Raw genomic sequence first — 18,937 nt, 5'->3', positions numbered from 1 at the left:
AACATATACTGACTATCGGAGTTGCAAAATTCCTGAATAATAAAAATGGTAAAAGGGTGTATGGAAACCAATCGCTACTCCTTTTGGACTTTTTCTGAATGTCGTCACTTGAATAATATTCATTATACTATCTAGTTTTGGAGCAGTTTTTGGACCAGTTTCAGCAGACATATTCGGTCGTTTGTAGGCCCGAGCGGACAATTGTTCCGGCGGATCGGACAGTTTCCAGCGGACAAAAATTTCTTAGCATGCTAAGAAATGTGTCCGCTGGAAACCTGTCCGTCGGACGTGTTCGGTCGTCTGTACAGACTCACCGGACACGTCCGATCGGCCGCCATCCCTCGCATGCGTCGTACTGATTCGATGCATGCGTGGAAGCCTTGAACTTCCAGGGCCGGCCGCATCATCGTCGCGGCGACGGCGCGGCCACGTCCCCGCGTATTGTTTACACGCGGATTTCTGTCTGATGGTGTGTACAACCATCAGACAGAAATCTTCGGGCGGACATGTCCGCTGAAAACGGTTCGGCGGACCGTTTTCAGCGGACTGTCCGTCCGTGTGTACGAGGCCTAAGAAGAAGGAAAATACGGGGGGGGGGGGGGGGGGGGGGGGGAAGACAATCTTGTGCAGCAAAATAGGAAAAATTACAACTACAATCCTTAAAGAGACAGGGGACCAAGCTCATTTGGCAGTCCCCTTGTTCCCCAGCTGGAATTATAGCAGTCCTCTTGTGCCCAGCTGGCATCATGGGAAGCGAAGACAGTAATGTCTCAGTATGGACCAAGATAGTTTAGGTATATATAAGGACGACAACATTAAAGGGGTTGTAAAGCTTTATAAAAATAAAAAAAACTTGTCGTACCTCCTCTGTGCAGTTGGTTTTGCACAGAGTGGTGCCGACCCTCCTCTTCTGGGGTCCCTCAGCAGCGCTAGTAGATCCTCCTCGACTGACTCGTCTGAGAAGCGCTCTCATTTGGGACATCGGAAAGCAGGACACGGGCCCGCCCCCCGTGTCAATGTATTTGATCGACAGCAGCGGGAGCCAATGGCTGCGCTGCTATCATTCCATCCATTTAGGACCCGAGACACCGGATTATGCTGGTGTGCTCATCCCCGGTGCGAGAATAAGAGGGTAAAGTAAGTAAATCGGGGGGGGGGGGGGGAGAGGGCTTCAGCATTACAGGAGGTGATTGAGGTGAAAAACTTTGAGGGTTTACAACCCCTTTAAACAGGAAAATTCAGTTAGATTTAAATGTACAGAGGTAGGCACATATTGCCTAAAATAAGAAAAAAAAAAAAAAAACACTATAGCCTTGTTCTTTTTGTATTTCACAGGGCTCTCTTATGCTTCACTGTTGGTGGCGGTGTTGCTACAAGACAAGTGCAATAATTACATTGATGAGAAATTCTTATAGAAACTTAACTGATACAAGTAAACCTTGATACTGAAAACAAGAATAATAACAATGCTAAAGTAAAATTGCATGTCTTCTGTGCTTCTCTGTTTTCTAATACTCCTCTCCACCTGTCTATCCAACTATATTTCCTGCATAAATCCTAAATTATTTACCTTTTTATTTAATTTAGGAGCAGACACTGAAAGATGCCTTCTGTTACCTTTATGGGCAACTATCTTATGTGTGTCTTGGTTATACTTGCCTTACTTTGTTACTAATGGCTCAACTAAGGACTAATTTTGTTTGGGTGCAATGTCGCACGACCGCGTAATTGTCAGTTAAAGTGACCCAGTGCCGTATCGCAAAAAAGTGCTCTGGGCAGGAAGGGGGTAAATTCTTCTGGGGCTGAAGTGGTTAAAGAACCTTAATACGCAAACAGCATCATGAAGGCCAAGGAACACACCAGACAGGTCAGGGATAAAGTTGAGAAGTTTAAAGCAGGGTTATGTTATAAATAATGTCCCACGCTTTGAACATTACATGGAGCACTGTTCAATCCATAATCCGAACATTAAATGAGTAAGGCACAACTGCAAACCTACCAAGCCATGGCCATCCACCTAAACCAGGGGTAGGCAAACTTAAAGAGGTGGAGATCTACCTGAACAACATGGGAGAAGTCAGATCCCCAGGCACAGTGCCTCCTCCACACATCTGATTTTAAACCTCTAATTGCCATACTACCATTTCGCAATCACATGCATTGCACGCAATTGGGTTTAAATCGGGTGGTGATGGGGCAATATGTCACCTCCCCACTACCTATCAAACCCACTCTGATGACTTTTTAGGGGAGCAGCATTACCTGCTGCACTTGTGAATGAGCCCCTAGTTGCATTTGGCAGCGGCACCCTTGGGCTCATTCACACTAAGTTGGGGGGTGGTAAAACCCTGTGGTGAATTGCGGTTTACCACCTTTAATCCCTACCCCCTTTAGCTGCTGAAGTAAAGGTGCACACATGTCGCAGCAGGAAATCCTCCGTTGCTTCTGCTGCGTGCTGCCGCCTGCCAATCATGACCCATTCAAGTAAATGGGGCCACTCTGCAAGTGCCCTGAAACTGCTTGATTATGCAGGGTCCAAGGGGTAAAAAAGCAGGTGTGGAGAAAGCAAAATAATGCCTGCTTTAACCCCTTGTTTGCTGTACTGTACAAGGTTGCAGGGCATTTGCAGAGATACCTCATTCACTTGAATAGATCATGCTTGGCAGGTGTATGTCAGCCGCAGCACATCAGTGTGAAAGCAGCCCTATACTATTATGGCTAATGGATTGCTTCACACTGACCTGAGGATCTCTTCTTTCCTGCTACTGGCACCACTCTGGAGAACGCTAGCCAGGATAAGAGGTGGAATGCAGTTGTTATCACTCCAGGTGGGACAGGAGCCAGCGCTAGAGAGGAGGCATCAACTTATGCAGCTCTTTCGCCCTACTATGGATCCAACTTTACAAGTAGTCCCTCTGCAGCCATTGCATTCTGTGTGATGCTCTGAGATGGCGGGTCCGCAAGCCCCAACTGCGATCTACTGGTTGCTGATCCCCGACCTAAACTGCCAGGCCAGGATGAGCATTAATCAGAGAAGCAGCCAAGAGGCCCATGGTAACTGGAGGAGCTGCAGAGATCCACAGCTCAGGTGGGAGAATCTATCCACAGGACAACTTAGTCATTCACTCCACAAATCTGGCCTTTATAGAAGAGTGTTAAGAAAAAAGCCATTGTTGAAAGAGCCATAAGAAGTTTTGTTTGCAGGTTGTGAGAAGTCATGTGGGGGACACAGCAAACATGTGGAAGAAGGTGCTCTGATCAGATGAGACCAAAATTTAACTTTTTGGCCAAAAAGCTAAACGCTATGAGTGGCAGAAAACTAAGACTTCACATCACCCTGAACACCCTATCCCCACCAAGAAACATGGTGGTGGCAGTATCATATTATGGGGATGCTTTTCTTAAGCAGGGACAGGGAAGCTGGACAGAGTTGATGGTAAGATAGATGGAGCCAAAAAAAAGGGCAATCTTAGAAGAAAACCTATTAGCGTCTGCAAAAGACTTGAAACTTGGGCGAAGGTTCACTTTCTAGCAGGACAATGACCCTAAGGCTCTTTCACAAGCCCTCGAGTGCTTTCAAACTGGGGCAGTGTGCTTGCAGGATGGGAAAAAAAGTCCTGCAAGAAGCATCTTTGGGGAAGTGCTGTATCGATGTACACACTGCTCCCAAAACACGATGCCCATTGAAATGAATGGGTATTGCTGCTGAAGAGGGCACTTTTAACCCTTTCTTCGGCCACTAGCAGGGTTAAAAAAGCGGCTATAACATCGGTAAAGCGCTTCTAAAACTAGCAACGCTTTACCGCTACCGCCCCCCTGCCCCAGCAAGAAAGGGGTCTAAACATACAGCCAGAGCTACAATGGAATGGTTTAGATCAAAGCATATTGATGTGTTAGAATGGCCCAGTCAAAGTCCTGAACCAAATCCAATTGAGAATCTGTGGCAAGACTTGAAAATTGCTGTTCACAGACGCTCTCCATCCAATCTGACAGAGCTTGAGCTATTTTGCAAAGAAGAATGAACAAAAATGTAGATGTGCAAAGCTGGTAGAGACATACCCAAAAAGACTTGCAGCTGTAATTGCAGGGAAAGGTGGTTCTACAAAGTAGGGGCTGAATACAAATGCATGCCACAATTTTCACATATTTATTTGTAAAAAATTTGGAAAATCATTTATCATTTTCCTTCATCTTCACAATTATGTGCCACTTTGTGTTGGTCTATCACATAAAATCCCAATAAACTGCATTTACGGTTTTGGTTGTAACATGAAAAAATATGGAAAATTTCAAGGGGTAGGGATTCTTTTCCAAGGCTGTGTATGTGTGTGTAATATATATAATTTGTGTAGGGTAATTATTCAGGTCCATAAATATTGGAACATCGACACAATTCTAATCTTTTTGGCTCTATACACCACCACAATGGATATGAAATGAAACAAACAAGATGAGCTTTAACTACAGACTTCCAGCTTTAATTTGGGGGTATTTACATCCAAATCAGGTGAACGGTGTTGGAATTACAACTGTTTGTATATGTGCCTCCCACTTTTTAAAGGATCAAAAGTAATGGGACAAATTAACAATCATAAATCAAACTTTCACTTTTTAATACTTGGTTGCAAATCCTTTGCAGTCAATTACAGCCTGAAGTGTGGAACGCATAGACATCACCAGACGTTGGGTTTCATCCCTGGTGATGCTCTGCCAGGCCTCTACTGCAACTGTCTTCAGTTCCTGCTTGTTCTTGGGGCATTTTCCCTTCAGTTTTGTCTTCAGCAAGTGGCACACAGAGGAGAGATCTCCTCTGAGAACTCAGCAGCAGATATTTTCACCAAAGAAATGCATCATTGATCTGTGTATTCTAGCATGGAGGAAGTCTCCCCACTGTCAGAAAACGATTGCACAGCAAGGGAGGATTCCCCCCCATCCACCTTGATTGTGTGGATGGGGCAGTCGGTTCATTTTCTTTTTTTTTTTTTTTCAGCCAGATATATGGCCAGCTTAACACATTCACACTGGCAGAAGTGTTTACTGCCCCATGAAAAGCTGTTTGTGTTTGATCCCTTTTCCGAGGACAGTGAAAAGAAGTGGAACCATGTCTGTTTGTAGGTGGGCTGTAAAAACATTGATCCACCCACTGTTTCTACCACCCTCCTGGTCTCCCATGTGAAGGGAGCCAAACTGATGCCACTGGTACACGTCTGTAATCCAATAATAATTAAAATTATGCAATACAGCAACTTATGCAGCACCTTTAAGTGACCATTAGCACCTGAGAATTTGTAGCTCAAAGCTCCAAAAATGCTCAATATACAAAATCCTATGTCATTGAGTTGTGCATGTTCACTCCTGAGCATAGTCTTGCTTGAAACAAAACGGTACGTGAGCTTCTTTTGAGCGACAAGCAGTTTTTGACCCCTATAGACTTTAACAGGAGTGCCTAGAAAATGTATGAATGTGTGGAAAAATACACAAGAATGCATGTTTTTTTCCCAAGTAACGACTTTCCATTTGCTAAAAATAATAAGACGGCCGCATTCACATCTGGGTGTTCTTAAAAAAATTAAAGGGACAGTGTAAAAAAAAAAGAAGTTCCCCCATCCCTCTCTGCTTGCGTACAGAGGCGAATGCATACCCTAAGAGCCCATTCACACCTCCGCGACAAAACGCCCGACGCCGGACGCTCGTGCCGCTGGAGGGGAGAATTCCCATTGCTGTCTATGGAGATGGTTCACATCTCATAGATGCCGTACGCCTGTCGCCTGAAAAAAAGTCCCGGACCCTTTTTTTCAGGCGGCATTGGCGTTCGGCCATACAAAGCAATGGGAAGGCTTTGTTAAAAAAAAAAAAAAAAAGTTACACACTCGCGGCAAAATACGCCGCGTACGCGGCGTATCTTGTCGCGGAGGTGTGAATGCAGCCATAATCACGCATGCATATATAAACGGTGTTCACACCACACATGTGAGATATGGCTGCAAGCTTTAGAGGTTGAGCAATAATCCTAGTACTAGACCTCTGTAACTCCAAACCTGTCACCTGTAAAGGCATTTAAAGCATCATCTATGGAGATTTTTAATTGCTATAGTTTGTCGCCATTACACACTTATCGTAACATCATCTTTCACATTTTACAAAAAATTGGGGTAAATATTGTTTTTTTTATTATTCATTAAAGTTTGCAAAGCCACTGCGCAAATACTGTCAAACATAAAAAAAATTACAATAATTAGAAATACCCACGCTATGGAAACAAAATCTGTAATACAAACAAGTATAACTCTAAGGTTTGCTGCTGTAGTGTAAGGTAAAAAAAAAAAAAAAAACCCAAGTGAATAAAGTGCAAAATGTTATACTCAGCGCTGCTCCAACAAAATCAAACAATGAAAAGTACCTGTTCCAATATATAGTGTAACCAATAATAAAGGCTATGCAACAATATAAAGTGCTTAGTGCAAATACACTTGTAGCGCCTGGTTACTTCAAAGTACCGGTGCTATTTAAATTTAGAGTGAGATCAGAGTGTAGTTAACCACTTAAGACCCGGACCATTACGCAGGTAAAGGACCTGGCCAGTTTTTGCGATTCGGCACTGCGTCACTTTAACTGACAGTTGCGCGGTCATGCTAAGTGGCTCCCAAACAAAATTGGCGTCCTTTTTTTCCCCACAAATAGAGCTTTCTTTTGGTGGTATTTGATTACCTCTGCGGTTTTTATTTTTTGCGCTATAAACAAAAATAGAGCAACAATTTTGAAAAAAATCAATATTTTTTACTTTTTTTCTATAATAAATACCCCCAAAAAAAGATATAAACATTTTTTTTTCTCAGTTTAGGCCAATACGTATTCTTGTACATATTTTTGGTACAAAAAAATCGCAATAAGCGTTTAACGATTGGTTTGCGCAAAATTTATAGCATTTACAAAATAGGGGATAGTTTTATGGCATTTTTATTATTTATTTTTTTACTACTAATGGCGGCAATCAGTGATTTTTTTCATGACTGCGGCATTATGGCGGACACATCGGACAATTTTGACACATTTTTGGGACCATTGTCATTTTCACAGCAAAAACTGCTATAAAAATGCATTGTTTACTGTGAAAATGACAGTTGCAGTTTAGGAGTTAACCACTAGGGGGCGCTGTAGGGGTTATGTGTGACCTCATATGTGTTTCTAACTGTAGGGGGGCGGGGCTGTTTGCCTTTCCCTATATCAGGGAACAGACGATCAGTGACATTGCCACTGTGAAGAACAGGGAAGGTGTGTTAACACACACCTCTCCCCGTTCTTCAGCTCCTGTGACCGATCGCGGGACACCGGCGACGATCGGGTCCTGCGGTCACAGAGCTTCGGACCGGGTCGCGGGCACGCGCCCGCGACCCACGGCTAGGCACTTAAAGGGGACGTACAGGTACGTGCCTGTGCCCAGCTGTGCCATTCTGCCGACGTAAATATGCAGGATGCGGTCCTTAAGTGGTTAAACTCTGATCTGGTTAAAATGTTCAAATTGGGTCTCTGTCTCAGCTTTCCTGTGCTGTGGGCTCATTCTGTTGTGCTGGTGTGTTTCTCCCACCCCAGTGCAGTAGATGGCAGCAGTGGATTCAAGGTTTGGGTGCTCTTCCCCAGCAGCCAATCAGGAGGGTTGAGCCTCGCTGTGCATGCTGGGGGAGGGTATTTATGGGGCAGACGCCATTAGTTCTGGGTCTTCTTCAAGTGCGGCATCCACCTTTAGGGTGTCTGCACCACTGCGCCCCCGGCGTTATGGCCTACCTGGCCGGGGTGTGCGTGCCACGTTGAGTTCCTGGACCATATGGGTCCGGAACATTTGATTCGTGGCAGGGAGCCCAGTGGTCGACTGGGTTCCCAATCCTGAAGATCCCAAGCGGTATAGCTGTTCGGTGGGGAGTCTATCTGAGGAGAGCCAATGAGAGGCTGGCGATCCAATAGGGTCTCGACAATCCACCGCGGATCGAGGTATCCGGACACTGGGAGACTGGTCACCTGTCAGTCGGTACCTGAAAGAAATTAGAAGGAGATCCAAGCGTAATTCCACTAAGGAGGTACATTTCCGTAACTACAATCAGGAGGGCCTGTGGCAGAGGTTTTTCACTGAGTCCATCCTAGGAGGGTCTGTGGCAGAGACTTCTTCTCAAAGGTTCGAGCGATACTCTGGCTGCCAGGTCAGTGAGAGAGGCCTGTCCAGGTACGCTATTCCACTCAGGCAGGAGTGGCGCGAAGAAGTGTTACACGTGGGAGCAGGACTGTTTCCATATTACTACGCCTGAATTTGCTATTCTTCTTCTTCTTCCTTCAACTTTACCTTCTTCACCACAAGTTTATTGTTTTTACCCGGCTGGGTAATAAAGAGCACAGCAAAAGACACCTGTTGCAGGCATTCCTTTACTCCTGCTACAAAATCCATACACCCCTATAAATTTTGAGAGCCACGAGGTAAATGTGCCACCCAAAACAAACCAGCAGCTCCTCCGGGGTAGTGCTACACACTGAAAAATTAAAGGAACACTTTTGAATCAGAACCCCTGGGATATTGATCTGGTCAGTTAAGTAGCAGAGGGGGAGGGGTGTATACAGAGGGGGTTGTTAATCAGTTTCAGCTGTTTTGCTGTTAATTGAAATTAACAACAGGTGCACTAGATGGGCAACAATGAGACGACCTCCAAAACAGGAATGGTTTTTCAGGTGGAGGTGTCTGACATTTTTTTCCCTACTCGTCTTTTCTGACTGTTTTTCACTAGTTTTGCATTTGGCTAGGGTCAGTGCCACTACTGGTAGCACAAGGCGATACCCTATAAAGGTTGCACAGGCAGTCCAACTCCTCCAGGATGGCACATCAATACGTGTCATTGCCAGAAGGTTTGCAGTGTCTCCCAGCACAGTATCAAGAGCATGGAGGAGATTCCAGGAGACAGGCAGTTACTCTAGGAGAGCTGGACAGAGCCGTAGAAGGTCCTTTACCCATCAGCAGGACCGGTATCTGCTCCTTTGTGCAAGGAGGAACAGGAAGAACACTGCCAGAGCATTGCAAAATGACCTCCAGCAGGCCACTGGTGTGAATGTCTCTGACCAAACAATTAGAAACCCCATGGGGGTGGCCTGAGGGCCCGACGTCCCCTAGTGTGCTCTGTGCTCACTGCCGGACACTGTGGAGCTCGATTGACATTTTCCATTGAACACCAGAATTGGCAGATTCGCCACTGGTGCCCCATGCTTTTCACAGATGAGAGCAGGTTCACCCTGAGCATATGTGACAGACGTGAAAGGGTCTGAAGAAGCTAAGGAGAACTTTATGATGCCTGTAATATCGTTCAGCATGACCGGTTTGGTGGTGGGTCAGTAATGGTCTGGAGAGGCATATCCATGGAGGGACGCACAGACCTCTACAGGCTACACAATGGCACCCTGACTGCCATTAGGTATCGGGATGAAATCCTTGGACCCATTGTCAGACCCTACGCTGGTGCAGTGGGTCCTGGGTTCCTCCTGGTGCATGCCAATGCTCGGCCTTATGTGGCGAGAGCATGCAGCCAGTTCCTGGAGGATGAAGAAATTGATACCATTAAATGGCCCCCACGCTCACCTGACCTAAATCCAAAAAGAACACCTCTGGGACATTATGCTTCGGTCCATCCGGTGCCGCCAGGTTGCACCTCAGTCTGTTCGGGAGCTCAGTGATGCTCTGGTCCAGATCTGGGAGGAAATACCCCAGGACACCATTCGTCGTCTCATTAGGAGCATGCCCTGATGTTGTCATGCATGCATACAAGCACTTGGGGGCCATACAAACTACTGAGGACCATTTTGAGTTGTTGCAATGAAATTTCAGCAAAATGGACTAGCTTGCTGCATAACGTTTTCACTTTGATTTTCAGGGTGTCTTTGAATTCAGCCCTCTGTAGGTGGATAATTGTAATTGCCATCAAATGATGTGCCATCCTTTCATTCCTAACACATTACCCAGTCCATATCAGTATAGATATCAAGCGTGAGATTTTTGCCCGTTGAGATCTGATATGTTTTCAAAGTGTTCCTTTAATTTTTTTTGAGCAGTGTACAGGGAGTGCAGAATTATTAGGCAAATGAGTATTTTGACCACATCATCCTCTTTATGCATGTTGTCTTACTCCAAGCTGTATAGGCTCGAAAGCCTACTACCAATTAAGCATATTAGGTGATGTGCATCTCTGTAATGAGAAGGTGTGTGGTCTAATGACATCAACACCCTATATCAGGTGTGCATAATTATTAGTCAACTTCCTTTCCTTTGGCAAAATGGGTCAAAAGAAGGACTTGACAGGCTCGGAAAAGTCAAAAATAGTGAGATATCTTGCAGAGGGATGCAGCACTCTTAAAATTGCAAAGCTTCTGAAGCGTGATCATCGAACAATCAAGCGTTTCATTCAAAATAGTCAACAGGATCGCAAGAAGCGTGTGGAAAAACCAAGGCACAAAATAACTGCCCATGAACTGAGAAAAGTCAAGCGTGCAGCTGCCAAGATGCCACTTGCCACCAGTTTGGCCATATTTCAGAGCTGCAACATCACTGGAGTGCCCAAAAGCACAAGGTGTGCAATACTCAGAGACTTGGCCAAGGTAAGAAAGGCTGAAAAACGACGACCACTGAACAAGACACACAAGCTGAAACGTCAAGACTGTGCCAAGAAATATCTCAAGAATGATTTTTCTAAGGTTTTATGGACTGATGAAATGAGAGTGAGTTGTGATGGGCAAGATGGATGGGTCCGTGGCTGGATTGGTAAAGGGCAGAGAGCTCCAGTCCGACTCAGACGCCAGCAAGGTGGAGGTGGAGTACTGGTTTGGGCTGGTATCATCAAAGATGAGCTTGTGGGGCCTTTTCGGGTTGAGGATGGAGTCAAGCTCAACTCCCAGTCCTACTGCCAGTTTCTGGAAGACACCTTCTTCAAGCAGTGGTACAGGAAGAAGTCTGCATCCTTCAAGAAAAACATGATTTTCATGCAGGACAATGCTCCATCACACGCGTCCAAGTACTCCACAGCGTGGCTGGCAAGAAAGGGTATAAAAGAAGAAAAACTAATGACATGGCCTCCTTGTTCACCTGATCTGAACCCCATTGAGAACCTGTGGTCCATCATCAAATGTGAGATTTACAAGGAGGGAAAACAGTACACCTCTCTGAACAGTGTCTGGGAGGCTGTGGTTGCTGCTGCACGCAATGTTGATGGTGAACAGATCAAAACACTGACAGAATCCATGGATGGCAGGCTTTTGAGTGTCCCTGCAAGAAAGGTGGCTATATTGGTCACTGATTTGTTTTTGTTTTGTTTTTGAATGTCATAAATGTATATTTGTGAATGTTGAGATGTTATATTTATTTATTTATTTTTTTTCACTGGTAAAAATAAATAATTGAAATGGGTATATATTTTTTTTTGTTAAGTTGCCTAATAATTATGCACAGTAATAGTAGTCACCTGCACACACAGATATCCCCCTAAAATAGCTAAAACTAAAAACAAACTAAAAACTACTTCCAAAAATATTCAGCTTTGATATTAATGAGTTTTTTGGGTTCATTGAGAACATGGTTGTTGTTCAATAATAAAATGAATCCTCAAAAATACAACTTGCCTAATAATTCTGCACTCCCTGTATATAGTACAATCATATAAAGTCCATCCATATATATGGTGTGCTGAACATGTGCAACTTCTACTGTGCAGATCTTGGTGACGATCTGTGCTCCCCTCCTGCGTCCCCACTGACCAACAATAATCTTTCAAATCGCCAGGTATGTGGGTTGAAGTATCGCCTTCTACCAGTAAACTTTAGATTGCCAGGTGTATCCAGTATGTAGGTTTCACCTTCCTTCCACCAATGATCTATGAAACGCAGTGGCGGCTGGTGCTCAAAATTTTTGGGGGGGCGCAAACGGAAAAAAAAATTGTAGCCTCACTGTGCCCATCAAATGCAGCCACTGTGCCATCAATTGTCACCACTGTGCCATGCCATCAAACGCAGCCACTGTGCCATCAATTGTCACCACTGTTCCATGCCATCAAACGCAGCCACTGTGCCATCAATTCGCACCACTGTGCCAGTCCATCAATATGCCATGCCATCAAACGCAGCCACTGTGCCATGAATTGTCACCACTGCTCCATGCCATCAAATGCAGTCACTATGCCATGCCATCAAACGCAGCCACTGTGCCATCAATTCGCACAACTGTTCCATGCCATCAAATGCAGTCACTATACCAAGCCATCAAACGCAGCCACAGTGCCATCAATTCGCACCACTGTGCCATTCCATCAATATGCCATGCCATCAAACGCAGCCACTGTGCCATGAATTGTCACCACTGTTCCATGCCATCAAATGCAGTCACTATGCCATGCCATCAATCGCAGCCACTGTGCAATCAATTCGCACCACTGTTCCATGCCATCAAATGCAGTCACTATACCATGCCATCAAACGCAGCCACTGTGCCATCAATTCGCACCACTGTGCCATGCCATTAAATGCAGCCACTGTGCCATGCCATCAAACGCAGCCACTGTGCCATCAATTGTCACCACTGTGCCATGCCATCAAATGCAGCCACTGTGTCATGCCATCAAACGCAGCCACTGTGCCATCAATTGTCACCACTGTGCCCTTTAATTGTCGCCACTGTGCCTATTGTCATCACTGTGCCCATTGATGTCACTGTGCCCTTTAATTGTCGCCACTGTTCCCATTCATGCCGCTGTGCCAATTGTCCCCACTGTGCCCATTGTCCCCACTGTGCCCATTGATGTCACTGTGCCCTTTAATTGTCGCCACTGTGCCCATTCATGCCGCTGTGCCAATTGTCCCCACTGTGCCTATTGTCGCCACTGTGCCCATTGATGTCACTGTGCCCTTTGTCGCCGCTGTGCCCTGTAAAATGCCCCTTTACCCCCCCCCCCCGCTCGGCACTTACCTTTACTGGAGTCAGCCATCCACGTCCTCGGCCCTCGATGTCTTCTCCCGCCCTCGATGACGCTTCAGCCAATCAGGTTACCGGTAGCCAGAACCGGCCAACCTGATTGGCTGAGACGTCTGTCAGTCTTATCCAAGGAACGCACCCCCCGTGCGTTCCGAGGATAAGCTTCCGCGGACCCGAGGGCTGTACTCGGAAAGCCTATCAGAGCCGCTGGCTCTGATAGGCACTTCCGTACAGCCAACCAGCTGTCGTTATTCAGATGGTCCGCGCCTCATGTCCGGCCATCTGAATAGAACAGCGGCATCGGCGACAATAACATAGATTCGTGCAATGCATGAATCTATGTTATCAGACTCAGTGGCGGTGAGAGCCAGAGGGGGCGGTGCTCCAGCGCCCTCAATGGACGAACCGCCACTGATGAAACGCCAGGTATATCCTATGTATACATGTAGATGTCACCTTTCAGCTCTTCCAGTGATCAGATATCCATGGTGTGGACGTATAGCAATGAAGAGAAAAAGGTGTATAGTGTATTACTGCTAGGTTTATTGTTAAAATCAACTATCAATACACTTACATCAAATATTTAAAAACTTTCAAAAATTGATGCCTTGGCGTACAAACAACTGTCAATAGGTCTCCTCTGTGTATCACCGCTTGATGCGTTTTGCCCCTCCCACTGGGCGTCTTCAGAAGCTGGGGGCACCTGTGTAAGGTTCTTTTATGTGTTAAGTCCTGCCCACTACACCCAACGACTCCCACTACTTCCACTATGTGTGCAGTGTAAATTCAATTGTCGCCATCTTAGTACTCCTTGAGGTTCTCATTAAGTGCGTGTGGTGTACTTTTGGACTTCCTGCCTCCTCCCACTACACCCACTACAGGGAGTACTAAGATGGCAACAACAACGCTTCCGGTGGAAGCATTTGGGGTCTTTTTGTCCCCAGATCTTTCCATAAAGAGGTCCTGTCATCCTTATTTTTATTACAAGGAATGTTTACATTCCTTGTAATATGAATAAACAAATGAATACAAATTAAAGGGACGGTGTAAAAATAAAAAGAGAAATAAATAATAATAATAATGATAAAAAAATAGTAAGCACCCCCATCCCTCTGTGCTTGCGTACAGAGGTGAATGCATACATAAATCACGCATGCACATGTAAATGGTGTTCGCACCACACATGTGAGGTATGGCTGCGAACGTTAGAGTTTGAGCAATAATTATAGTACTAGACCTCTGTAACTCCAAACCTGTCACCTGTAAAGGCGTTTAAAGCATCGCCTATGGATATATTTAATTGCCGTAGTTTGTCGCAATTACATAAGCGTGCGCAATTTTAAAGTGTGACATGTTAGCTATCTGTTTTCTCAGCGTAACATCATCTTTCACATTTTACAAAAAATTGGGGTAAATATTGTGTGTTTTTTTTTATTGTTAATTAAAGTTTGCAAAAAAATGTGTTCATAAACCACTGTGTAAATACTGTGTAGCATTTTTTTCCTAGGGCAGGGGTGCCCAACCCTCTGATGGGGCTCGCCACCTCCTGCTCTGGGATGGCGGGTCAGCAAACCCAGATCGCTGGTTCCTGACCCGCCATCCCCAAGCATCAGTGCGAATAATGGAGCTGGCACTAGAGGAAGCAGCTCTGATGTTTCCTGTATAGTTCCGGCTCCTGACAGGAGCGATACAGAAAGCATTGGCTCTGCTGTCTACTGCAGCCACATTCTTTTCTCCAGCGCCGGCTCCGGGGACACTGATGATTGGGGAGGACCAATAGTACCCAGCAGCAGTACCAGACAGCAGTCCTCTGCCAGCAGTACCAGCTCTGGAGGACAGCCAGTAGCAGCCACCAGCCTGGGGGGGCAGCCAGCGATACCTGCAGGAATCCTGGGGAAGAAGAAGTGAAGATTGAGGTGCAGGTAAACCGCAGTACATGACTGTGAAAGCAGCCTTAGACCCCTTTCACATGATCGGGTCCCCCTTTCTGCTTTTCAGGTGGACCCAATTAGATCCTCCATTCACCTCTACAGAGCAGCAGATGTAAATGAGTTTGTGTCCTTTTTCACCTGCCTATCTCCAATCCGATCCACTTAAAAAAAAACAGAAGGGGATCTGTACCCTTATGTCTGGGTGGATTGGATTGCCAAGTCGCTAAAGTGGCCCTCGCGCCTCAAAAGGTTGGTCACCCCTGCCCTAGGGTCTCTGCTTTAAAAAAAAAAAAAAGTATAATTTTTGGGGGTTCCAAATAATATTCTAGCAAAAAAAAAATGTAACCTGTTGCGGACTGTCCACTGTAGATTTAATACGGCAGGGCAGCTATTCGGGAGATCGTTCAGGATAAAGGCAGAACATGGATCTTCACATCCCCCATAGTTAGCAATCACTCCTGGGGAACACAGTTAAAGTGGTTGTAAAAATTAAAAAAAAAAAAAAAAACACCTGAAAGACAAAGGCATAATGAGCTAGTATGCATAGAATACTAGCTCATTATGTATCACTTACCTCAGATCGAAGGCCCTGCAGTGGTCCTCGTCTCCCCCTCCGGCTGCCGACATCTCTCCCAGAGTGACTTCCGGGTACCGCGGTTCCATAGGTGCCATTGCTTCAGTTTGCCCCAGTGCGTATGTGCCAATGACATTGGCACATACAGGGGATATCTCCTAAACCATGCAGGTTTAGGAGATATCCTTGGTAGCTACAGGTAAGCCTTAATATATAGGCTTACCTCTAGCATAAAGTGGTTGTAAAGGGTTTACAACCACTTTACCCCCTTTGATCTCCCCCTGATGTTAGCCCCTTCCTGTGTCATTAGTACAGTGGCAGTGTATATTTTTTAGCACTGATCACTGTATTCGTGTCACTGGTCCCCAAAAAGTGTCAATAAAGCCTTGTACACATGATCGACGGGAATTGTGTGTTGACAGACTGTTGACCGAAAATCCGACCGTTTGTAGGGCACCATCGGACAATTGTCGGATTTTCTGCGGACAAATGTTGGAGAGCAGGCTTTAAAATTTTCCGCAGACATCAGTCTGTTGTCAGATTTTCTGATCGTTGTGTACAAAAGTACAAACACGCATACTCGGAATCAATGCTCACCAAACACGACATTAGCAGAAGGTGCACAAATGGTGGCGCTCAAGAGCTGAAAAACCACGTAGTACGTCACTTTGTTTGTGTTTGTTGGCCGACGATTGTGTGTCGTTTGTATGCAAGACAAAATCCAGGCACATGTCCTTCGGACAAAAGTTAGATTAAAATCCGATCGTGTGTACGAGGCTTTAGTGTCCGGATTGTCCGTTGCAGTATCGCAGTCCCGCTATAAGGCCCCTTTCACATTGGGACGTTTTTCATGCGGTACAGCGCTAAAAATAGCGCTGCTATACCGCATGAAAAATCATGCCCTGTACTCTTCAATGTGAAAGCCCGAACGCTAGCAGGAGCGCTCCAAAAGTCCTGCTAGCCGCATCTTTACCGCGGTATAGGAGCGGTGTGTTCACCGCTCCTATACCGCGCCTTCCCATTGAAATCAATGGGAAAGCGCGGTAATACCGCTGCAACGCGGGCGGTATTAACCCTTTTTCGGCCGCTAGCGGGGGTTAAAACCTCACCGCTAGCGCCCGAATATCACGGTAAACACGATGGTATAGCCGCGCTACAAGTAGCACGGCTATACCTTCACCGCGGGTCCGCGCCTCAGTGTGAAACCGGCCTTAGTCACCAATGACCGCCATTACTAATAAAAAATAAATACAAATATACCATAGTTTATAGCCACTATAACTTTTGTGCAAACCAATCAATATACACCTTTTTTTTTTTACCAAAAATATGTAGCAGAATACATATTGACCTAAATTTATGAACATGTTTGATTCTTTTCATTTTTTATTAGGAATGTTTTATAGCAGAAAATAAAAAAATATTGTTTTTTTTTTCTTAAATTGACGGTCTTTTTTTGTATATAGCACACACAAAAAAAAAACATTATGGTGACCAAATACCACCAAAAGAAAACTATCTGTGGGAAAAAAGGTACACATTTTTATTTGTGTACAGCGTCGCACTTGCACGACCGCGCAATTGTCAGTTAGGCCCCGTACACACGACCGAACATGTCTGCTGAAACTGGTCTGCGGACCAGTTTCAGCAGACATGTTCGGTCGTGTGTACAGCCGACCGGACAGGTTTCCAGCGCACATTTGTCCAGCCGACCGTTTTGCAGCGGACAAATGTTTCTTAGCATGCTAAGAAACATGTCCTCTGGAAGCCTGTCCGTCGGACATGTTCGGTCGTCTGTACAGACTCACCGGACATGTCCGATCGGCCGCCATCCCTCGCATGCGTCGAAGTGATTCGACGCATGCGTGGAAGCATTGAACTTCCAGGGCCGCGCACGTCGCCTCGTCATCGCGGCCACGTCAGTGCGTATCGTGTACGCGCGGATTTCTGTCTGATGGTGTGTACAACCATCAGACAGAAAGCTCCGAGGGGACATGCCCGCTTAAAACGGTTCAGCGGACTGTCCCCTCGTCTGTACGAGGCCTTAACCACTTCAGACCCGCGCTATAGACAAAAGACGTCAACAGCGCGGCTCTCAGGTGCCAACTGGACGTCTTTGGACGTCATTTGAAAGCATTACCCGCGCGCCTCTGGGGGGCACGCAGCGGGTAAACACTGTCCCGGCGCATCGCTGGGGACCCGATGCGTGTACCTGGTGGCCGCGATGTCCGCCGGGTACACGCGATCGTCGGTAACAAAGCAGGGACGTGGAGCTCTGTGTGTAAACACAGAGCTCCACGTGCTGTCAGAGGAGAGGAGACCGATCTGTGTCTCTTGTACATAGAGACACAGCATCGGTCACCTCCCCCAGTCAGACCCCTCCCCCCACACAGTTAGAACACACCCAGGCTACACATTTAACCCCTTCCTCACCCCCTAGTGTTAACCCCTTCACTGCCAGTCACATTTATACAGTAATTAGTGCATTTTTATAGCACTGATCGCTGTATTAATGTGAATGGTGCCAAATTTGTGTCAAAAGTGTCCGATACGTTCGTCGCAATATCGCAGTCCCAATAAAAATCGCAGATCGCCGCCATTACTAGTAAAAAAAAAAAATAATACAAAAAAATCATAATTCTGTCCCCTATTTTGTAGGCGCTATAACTTTTGCGCAAACCAGTCGCTTATTGCGATTTCTTTTTTTTTTTTTACAAAAATACGTCGAAAAATGTGTATCGACCTTTAGGCCCCTTTCAGACTGGGGCGGGAGCTGCGGTGGCGGTATAACGCCGCTAAAAATAGTGGCGCTATACCGCCGGAATTGCCGCGGGTATCAGCCGCTAGCGGTGCGGTATTAACCCCCGCTAGCGGCCGATAAAGAGTTAATATCGCCCGCAATGCGCCTCTATAGAGGCGCATTGCGGGCGGTATTGCCGCGGTTCCCATTGTTTTCAATGGGAAGGAGCGGTGAAGGAGCGGTATACATGCCGCTCCTCTCACCGCTCCAAAGATGCTGCTGACAGGAGATTTTTTTGTCTCCCGCCAGCGCATCGCCTCAGTGTGAAAGCCCTCGGGCTTTCACATTGAGTCTGCAGTGCAGGAGTTTTTCAGGCGGGATAGCAGCGCTATTTTTAGCGCTTTACCGCCTGAAAAACTCCTCAATGTGAAAGGGGCCTAACTGAGAAAAAAAATATTTTTTTTTAAAAAAAAATTGGGATATTTATTATAGCAACAAGTAAAAAAAAAATATATATTTTTTAAATTGTCGCTCTTTTTTTGTTTATAGCGCAAAAAATAAAAACCGCAGAGGTGATCAAATATAACCAAAATAAAGCTCTATTTGTGGGGAAAAAAGGACGTCAATTTTGTTAGGGAGCCACTTCGCACGACCGCGCAAATGTCAGTTAAAGCGACGCAGTGCCGTAAGCTAAAATTTCGCTTGGG

The sequence above is a fragment of the Rana temporaria genome, chromosome 1, assembly GCF_905171775.1.
Source record: "Rana temporaria chromosome 1, aRanTem1.1, whole genome shotgun sequence".
Classification (NCBI taxonomy): Eukaryota; Metazoa; Chordata; class Amphibia; order Anura; family Ranidae; genus Rana; species Rana temporaria.
Note: the sequence above shows the minus strand (reverse complement) of the source record.